This window comes from Triticum urartu, chromosome 7A, assembly GCF_056163025.1.
Source record: "Triticum urartu cultivar PI428250 chromosome 7A, HENAU_Tu73, whole genome shotgun sequence".
Lineage (NCBI taxonomy): Eukaryota > Viridiplantae > Streptophyta > Magnoliopsida > Poales > Poaceae > Triticum > Triticum urartu.
The window spans coordinates 168448870-168457793 of NC_141879.1; positions in this window are offsets into that span (position 1 = coordinate 168448870).

The following is an 8924-nucleotide window of genomic DNA, read 5'->3' on the forward strand; positions in this document are numbered from 1 at the left end:
AACCAGAGCTTCTCTCCAAGAAGCCTCATGGTTCCGATAGGGAAACATGTTCCCTTGTGGGCGAAACGTTATCACTACCTCTTTTCGCCTTGTATTTTCTTCTACGGGCAACATGGAACGACGGGATATCCGTGCTGAAATTTAAACTTATTCAGGGTTCGTTTGGCCTTTTTATACACTAATTGAGTTTCCTAGGCATTTAATGTCCATAATCAAATCTGAACTACAAATACATGCTCCAGTTCACCAAAATGGCTAGAAAAATTGTACATGTGTCTTTGGGTGCATGTTTAGGTCCTATGCCAGGAATAGGAACGAATTACAATCGTACCGACATCCTGGCTCGTCCTCAAACATTTCGAATCTCGGTTTTTAAATCCCCATAAATCCAAAACTCACCAGAAAGTCATCAAAGGTGGCATGGTGTCATGTCATGGCACATATATGTTGTGGTAAAAACGTTGCCAATTTGGGCCAAGCTTTAATTATTACAAACCTCTTACAAACCGGATCATGTCGCAAGAACCCTCGTGGTTCCGATAGGGAAACGTATCCCCTTGTGGGCCAAACGATAATCACTCCCTCTTTTAGCCTCGTATTTTATTCTACACGCAACACGGAACAACGGGGGATTCACGCTGAACTTTGAAACTATTCAGGGTTCGTTTGACCTTTTTTATTCATTAATTGAGTTTTCTAGGCATTTAATGTCCATAATTCAAATCCAAACTACAAATACATGCTCGAGTTCACTAAAATGGCTAGAAAAAATGTACATGTGTCCTTGGGGTGCATGTTTACGTCCCATGGAACAAATGGGAATGAATTCAACCGCCTCGCCGTCCTGGCTTGGCCACAAACATCACGAATCTCGGTTTTTAAATCTCTGTAAATCCAAAACTCACAAATAAATAATGAAACTTGGCATGGTGTCACTACATGGTACATATAATTGTCCAATTTGGGCGAAGCTATATTACAAGCTTCTTACAAACCGGAGCCTGTCGCAACCCTCATGGTTCCGGTAGGGAAACATGCCCCTATTGTGGGCGAAACGATAATCGCTGCCTCTTCTCGCCTTGAACTTTGTTTTCTACAGGCAACATGGAATACCAGGAGTGTCGTGATGAAATTTGAAACTGTTCAGGGTTCGTTTGGCTATTGTATATATTAGTTAAGTTTTCTAGGCATTTAATGTAGTGCATAATTCAAATTTGAACTACAAGCACATGCTCCAGTGAAGCAAAATGGGCGGGAAATCGTACATGTGTCATTGGGTGCATGTTTAGGTCTGATTTAAGGAATGGGAATGAATTACAAACTTCTCGTCGTCCTGAAACATTGAGAATCTCAGTTTTTAAATCCTAGTAAATCAAAAACTCACCCAAAAAACATGAAACTTGGCATGGTTTCATGACATGGCACATACATGCTGTGGTAAAAAAATCGTCCAGTTTGAGACAACGCACACACATTAATTGCCAACGAAGTCCTTTTTGAAAAAAATAGCTGACACGTTAATATCGCAAACGGTTGTATTATATGAACTGTGTCAAAATTTAACCATACTCGGAGGCGTGCATGCAGCTGTTTGATTAGTCGGGACAAGCGCGAGAAGTCCACCGTGCAGGCTCGACGGGACGCGTGCGAGCAGTCTGTCGTGTACGCTCGACGGGGCGCGTGCATCCTGTCCACCTCGCAGGCTCGATGGGACACGTGTGAGCAGCAAGGCTGCCCATGCTCACTGGGAAGCGATCTCATTGACCTCCATGCACTAGCCGCCGCTTGCTTCGCTCACAACTTCTCCATTAATGGGTTAATTAAAGCACCTGGACGGAGGGTGTTTGCTTGTGATCCCATGGCAGCATTTGCTTTGTTCGTGTTTTCAACTAGTATACCAGCCTAATTTAAATTGCCACATAGGGCAATGGATAATACGACCACAAATAAAATGGCAACGGATAATACAATGACTAATTTACAATGGCGCAGATAATAATTGTCTTACATATTCCGGATAATTTAAAATGCCACATGCGGCAAAGCCCGAGAGACACGGGACAAGAGAAGAAGGAAATCGCATACAACGATCTCGGTCATTACTGTCTCTACTCGTCGATGCACCACCGGGCGATGACATCCTCCAACTCCTTCGATTCCTCACAACTTTGCTTGAAAGCAGCCATGGATTCCTCCACATCCTGCTCGCGCTTGATCCGGAGCTTCCTGAAGTCGCCCATCAGTTCCTCGACGACTGTTGGCAGCATCATCCCCGAGGCACTGCTCTGCTCATGCAGCATCTTCTAGCCGGCGGCCTCCTTCTCCTTGTCGGCAAGCGCCTTGAGGAGCTTTGCATTTTCACCCATGAGTTGCTCGACGAGGCCGGTCACCTTGTCAACCGAGGCATCACTGATCTTGAGCAGCTTCATCAAGTCGTCGACCAGCTCCTGCTGCTTAATGACACCAGCGAGAATGTCGTCATCGCCGGCCAAGGACTTCAGGAACGCTAGCTCGTCGCGATGGCCGACCCCGCCAGTGCGCTTGTGAGAGCCCTCGCGTGCCCGTGAGAGCCCGTTCGAGGGCTCCGCGGCGTGCCGGGACATCTCTGCTGCGGCTGCGGCTTCGCGGCGGGACCTCTCTAGTGCTTCCGCGGCCTTGGTCTTTGCTGATTGGTTATATGTCCATCCGAAACTCCTCCTACCGATCATGGTGGAACGACTTTACAGGAAAGACCAGTTTTGTGGGTGATGAGGAGAGGAACTGTGAAGTAATTTTCGACTGGGTAGTTTTCATAGCCCGGTGCTAAGTGTGAACACATATTAGTTTGATAGGTGTGAACAAATTTGCAATTACTTATTGCGTTGTAATCTGCAATGTGATGAGAAACAAGGTCCAAATTTATTGATGGAATGCAGAAGATTGACCACGAAGGTTGCTCGCCGTTGAGGCGACCGCGGCGCGCTCTGCTCGCGTCCATCCACGCGTTTTGCTCGCCATTGAGGCGGCTACGGCGCGCTCTGCTCTGGCGTCCCTGCACGTTCTCCTAGCCATTGAGGCAAATTTACAATGGCAACGGTTAATAATTGTCTTACATATTCAAGATAATTTAAAATGCCACATGTGGCAAGGCCCAGAACACTCACGACCTACATATGCATACAATTATAATAAAATATAGGCTAAAAGGCTGAGCTCGCGGTCTTCTGATGACGGTCCTCTCGGACTCCATGATCAGCATAGCACCCTTGCGGTCGTTCACTCTAAGTGCCCCGACCTGCCTCCGCGTACGGAGCTGCTAGCGCTGGGAGGCTCTTGGGGCTGCCGGGCCTCTTCCAGAAGAGCTTGACAGCGTGCAATTGTGTGCATGATATCTCCGCAGAACTGCTCCATTTCCATGTCTCTGGCCTGGTAGCAAATTTCGTCCATCACCTGCATCCTCAAGATATCACGTTGGCGATGTTCTACTTCGTCGAGGACGTCAATTCCGCCAAGGGTGCACTCGAGCCTGACCACCACGTCATTGGGATCGAGGTCGACATGGCCGCCGCGGGCAATGATGAAGCCGCAGGCTTCCTGTCTCTTGACTGAATCATAGAGGTCCTCTACCCATTCATTGCGGGGCATCAGGCTCTCGATGAGCACTGGTGACGGTGGCTCTTCGGGTGGGTCATCGATCATGCCGCCGAGAAGCTCTGGATCTTTTGCACGGTGGATGGCAAACTGCTCATCACACCTCTTCTGCAATATGTCGATTGTGCGCCCAAGGACTGTCAGGCCGATATCGCTGCCAATGGGCCATGGTACCTGCATTGGCCAATGAAGTTGTTGCTCCCCGACCTGCTCCGGCTCATTCTCCTCGCCGAAGATGTAACGCAGGTAGGCGTCGACGTCGAAGCTTTGGTCATTGCTTGGCATGCTTGGAATAACTAATGGTAGATGAGTGAGGACTAGATCTTCCTAGAGTGTCATGATGGTGCGTTGCCGCCTGGGTTATATGCATCAAGCCATTAGCTGGTGGCGGGAAACCAATGAGGGAAGAGGCATGGATTTTACAATTCACCCATGTGGAGCGCGGGAAGACTAAGTGGAGCACACACACAACCCGAATACCGTATCCGGTGCCACGTGTTATTTATCACACATGTGTTAAAAGGAAACATTTGTGTAACTTACTAATCATCGCACACGAGTACTCGTAGACGCATCGTGTGCAATACTCCTAGCCACCGCAAGCAATTGGTTTGCATTTTTCAAAGTTTTTTGTACACATAGAATCGCACACGAACTAACTGTATTAACCGTCTTTGTTGTAATTTCTCATCGCAAACAGTTCATCCGAGTCAGCTGTTTGCCACGTATCACACACATCTTGTTAAGTTGAACCGTTTCTGTTCGACTGAACCGTATGTCGTATATCACACACACCTTGATCTAGCTAACCGTTTCTGCTGCACTCCCCGTCGGTGTCAAAACCGACCGATCTCGGGTAGGGAGCCCCGAACTGTCCGTCCAAAGGTCGATGGTAACAGGAGGCAGGGGACATGATGTTTACCCAGGTTCGGGCCCTCTTGATGGAGGTAATACCCTACTTCCTACTTGATTGACTTTGATGAGTACGTGGGTTACAAGAGTTGATCTACCTCGAGATCATAATGGCTAAACCCTAGATGTCTAACCTGTATGATTATGATTGCCTCTACGGACTAAACCCCCCAGTTTATATAGACATTTTAGGGGCCTAGGGTTGTACAAAGTTGGTTTACAGAGAAAGTAATCTTCACATTTCGAACGCCAAGCATGCCATCCACACAAAGGAGAGTCCCATCCAGACACGGGGAAAGGCCTTCTATCTCGTATCTTTACGACCGACCAGTCTGGCTTATGTTGCATAGCCCGACCATCCGAGGACCCCTTAATCTAGGACTCCCTCAGTAGCCCCCGAACTCGCCTTCAGTGACGATGTAGTATCCGACTTTTATGTCTTCGGCTTTGTAAGGCGGGTTCTCCATTATACTTGGGACTGACGATAGTTCGGCTCCATATTAAATATCATGTTTTTTGCCGCCACTGCCCCGGCATCCACGTGTCAGACGAATGCGAATGGTTAAGGCATCTTTTACAAATAACCCCTCGACCACACAAGGATGGGGTCTTTTTAAGGGGATTGGATCTCAGATGCCATTCCACACCATGCAGAAATCCTTAGAACTCACCATAGGAAATCGTCCAAACATGGTCGGCACTCCTACCTCCTCCTCATGCCCCTACGACCCTCAAAAAGGTGACTGGGAAAGTTGCTCGGTGTCACATACCCATCTGAATGAACTTCAGAGGCAGGGATATCTTCCTCGCACAGATCTAATCTCTATTCGGGCTAGGTTAACTTCCCTTAATGGCAAATCCCCGGCGGAAAATTTGCCCAATCCTTCTAAAGAGGAGCGGGTGTGCTTCGTTTATTTCCTTTTAAGAGGCATAGGATTCCCTATCCACCCTTTCCTCAGAGGTCTTCTGAAGTATTATGGCGTCCAACTGCACAACCTGACGCCAGGCTCCATCCTGCATATCACGGGCTTCATCGCTCTCTGCTAGTTGTTCTTGGGCTGTGAGGCCCATTTTGAATTATGACAGAAATTCTTCTGCCTCATTCCCCGCTCCCAAAAGGGATCTATATTCGAGGTGGGTGGCGCCGAAGTATGGCGCATAGCCGGGACAGGATACCTGTCTGGCACTCCTAAGAAGGCATCCGAAGAGTGGCCCTCAGAATGGTTTTATATCAAAGACGTCGTTCTTCCGGACCCAATCCAGCGCGGCCTTCCTGAATTCTCCAAAGCCCATTTAAAGAAGCGCGCCAGCTGGCGTCTTCGGAGCCTCGAGGAAAGAGAAAGTGCGGAGGTCGAGAGGTTGGCAAGCAAAATCAGAGTACTTGCCAACTCCGGGCTATCAATAATTGAGGTAATGGCAATTTCAATAACGTGATGCGTTCAGCCGCTCCATTCTAGGGGTTTTCCCATGTGGCATTACAACGGGGAGGACGATGCATCCCGTTGTCTACTCCAGGGTCCGGACAACTTTGCTGCCCTGACCACCATCTTAGCTGATCTTTTCAAAGGGGAGAAGGAAGACTTCACTCGCTTGAAGTGTCGGGAAGGTTTTTCCATGTACAACCCCATCGTCTGGGTAAGTTTTCGACGATCGGCTTTACTTAATCCTTTTCCAGAATTATGCTAGTCGAATCTAATCCAGCCGCTTTTAATAGGAATGGAGAAAGATCGTCGAGGGGATCTACTGCCCCGTTCCACAACCAGAGGATCATAATCGGGATCTAGATCCTGGATCTGAAGAAGATCCGGACATATTTATAGAGCTTAAGGAGGGAATTTTTTATCAGGCGAGCTACGACGACACGGAAGTGGCTATTATAGCCGATTACCCTGGCCTTCTCCCCTCCTCTCACGTAAGTACCTAGGAGACGACACCTCTGAAAGAGTTTTTCCGTCACACCTCACCCACCGCACTGTCTCATGCTCCGAAGGGGCGACGCTTGTCTCGCCGAGCTGTATCGAAGGTCTCTTCTAGGAAGGCGACACCTGCGCAGGGTGAGTCCTTAAAAAGAAAGGACCATGGTGATACTACCGCGCTCCCGCCTTCACCAAAGAGGTATAGTTCTCAACATGCACCTGGTGGACAAACCGAAATGTGACATTTTCTGTTGGGCCATTTTGCAGGAAGAGCATACGTCGGACTACATCCGGGGACCTTGCCGGCCGTGCATCGACCAATCCGGCCCCGGACCCTGCCGTAAGGACTAGGGTTGATACGGGTAAAATGCCGGATTGTCATCTCCAAGAGGATTCGGATGATGTATCTGTCACCAATTCCAAGGTGGAGAGCACGGTGAATCATCGACGGAGGAAAGAGGCCATGCGCGATCCCAGTTTTACCGTAGAGGCGTTCCATGCCCTAAACTCTGCGGATGCATATATCCGAGGTGCTCAAGATGGGCTTGCTAGAGCCACACACTAGCTATCAAAGGATATGCGGGTAAGAGCTTTTTGTAGGTGCAAGACTCATGTGTCGGTAGCCCCCGAGACTTGAAACAGTTTGTCCCAAACCGATTTAAGGATCGTTGTATTATCAGGTACTCGCGGAGAAAAATGACATGCTATCCAAGGATTTGAAGAATGTCGGACCAAGCTTACTGCTGTCACCGCCGAACTGGAGAAGTCCAAGAAGGCACCGAATGGTAAGGTCTATCACTCTCCGGAAAAATATGATTCTGCGCCAACAATGTTATTTTTCAAATATACACTATTTTGTTTATGGCTGTAGGATTGTCGGATTAGCTGGAGGACAGGTTGAAGGGATGCGCAGGCAGATAAGCAGCATGCCGAAAGGCAAGAAGCTGATGGTCAACGTATACTGACACGAACCAGGGATGAGAAGAACAAACTACATGATGCCAATATTAGGCAAGCCGAGGAGCTGAAGGACGTAAGAGTCCAACTGTCGGATGCCTTGAAGGAGAACCAAAAGCTAAAAGGCCGCATATTTAGTATGTCCCTGAACCTAACTTTCATAAGATCCCCTGATGGACAAAATTTATGAGATTTGTGCCTGTAGGTTTGTTAACTGGGCAGCCCGAAGGAGAAGTGTCCGGATTCCAAGGTGACGTACTGCAAGAGCTATCCAAAGTGCACGAGCGAGCTCGGAAAGCCATGAGGAATATGGCGAAGGCTTTATGGCCATCCGATTATCCTCCTGTAATGGTCGGGGAGCTCACAGAGTTATTCAAGGGAGCTCGTCTTTGTTTTGAGCTATGGAAGGCATCGGCATGTCGGGAAGGTGCACGGGAGGCCTGGGCCATGGTAAAAATGCGGTATACTGGACTTGATCCGAACCATATGGACCGGGTCGGACCTCGGGGACCAAACGGACAAGAAATTCTGGTTAGCTTGGTGTGTGACCAAGTAAAGATAGCCGCCAAATTTTCACAACAGGGTTGTAAACTAGACTGCCTCATAGATGGCATAGATAAAGAGTAGGCATGTAATTTTATGTGACGATACACTTTATCGGCAAAGCTTATCTCCAGCCGAATTGTAAAAGATTGTCGTGGCAGACTTACCACGTTCCAACTCCGATACCCTAGGGTGGAGTCTTTCCGAACACTATACCTGTGGGAAACACCAAGTATGTTCGGAAACCAGGCGATCCGGTCATAATGCTTGAACAGACAAACTATATTCGGGGAGTTATGTTATATTACTGTTTAACGTAAGAAACATCTTCCGGGAGGAATAGTTCCGTGAAGGGTTCCTCCCTGGGTCGGCATGCTTTTATGCATGACTAAGCCTTGATGTGAAAGAATCACATGAGTCTTTTATATTTTAGTAGTTTAGAGGAAGCCCCCCGGTTATGGTGGGGTGCGTACATTTAAGGATGTATACCCCTCAAGTGTGCGGCTTACCCGAACACACGCTAGAAGTTGTGAGGGAAAAGGAAAAAAGTGAAAAAAAGGAGCAAACGGAAACGAACGATGTGTCTGGATTTAGGCGTAGAATCTTTGGAGTCTGGTAGCGTTCCCTGGGTTCGGCTCTAAGCGATTATCCGATGTGTTGCAAAGGCGATAAGCTCCTCCAGTGATAACTTCATCTATAATGAAGGGACCCTACCATTTGGGCTTGAGCTTGTCCTTTTTCTTCTCTGGTAGGCGTAGAACGAGTTCACCGACATTATAAGTCTTAGCTCGCACTTCTCTGCCTTGGTATCTTTGAGCTTGTTGTTGGTAGACATCATGCTCCTCCTCCATGCCATGTAAGTTGTCTTGACAATCGAGCTCGGCCTCTCGCTCCTCGTACATGCGCACTCGAGGTGAGTCATGAATAATATCACAGGGCGGGACAACCTCTGCGCCGTACACCATG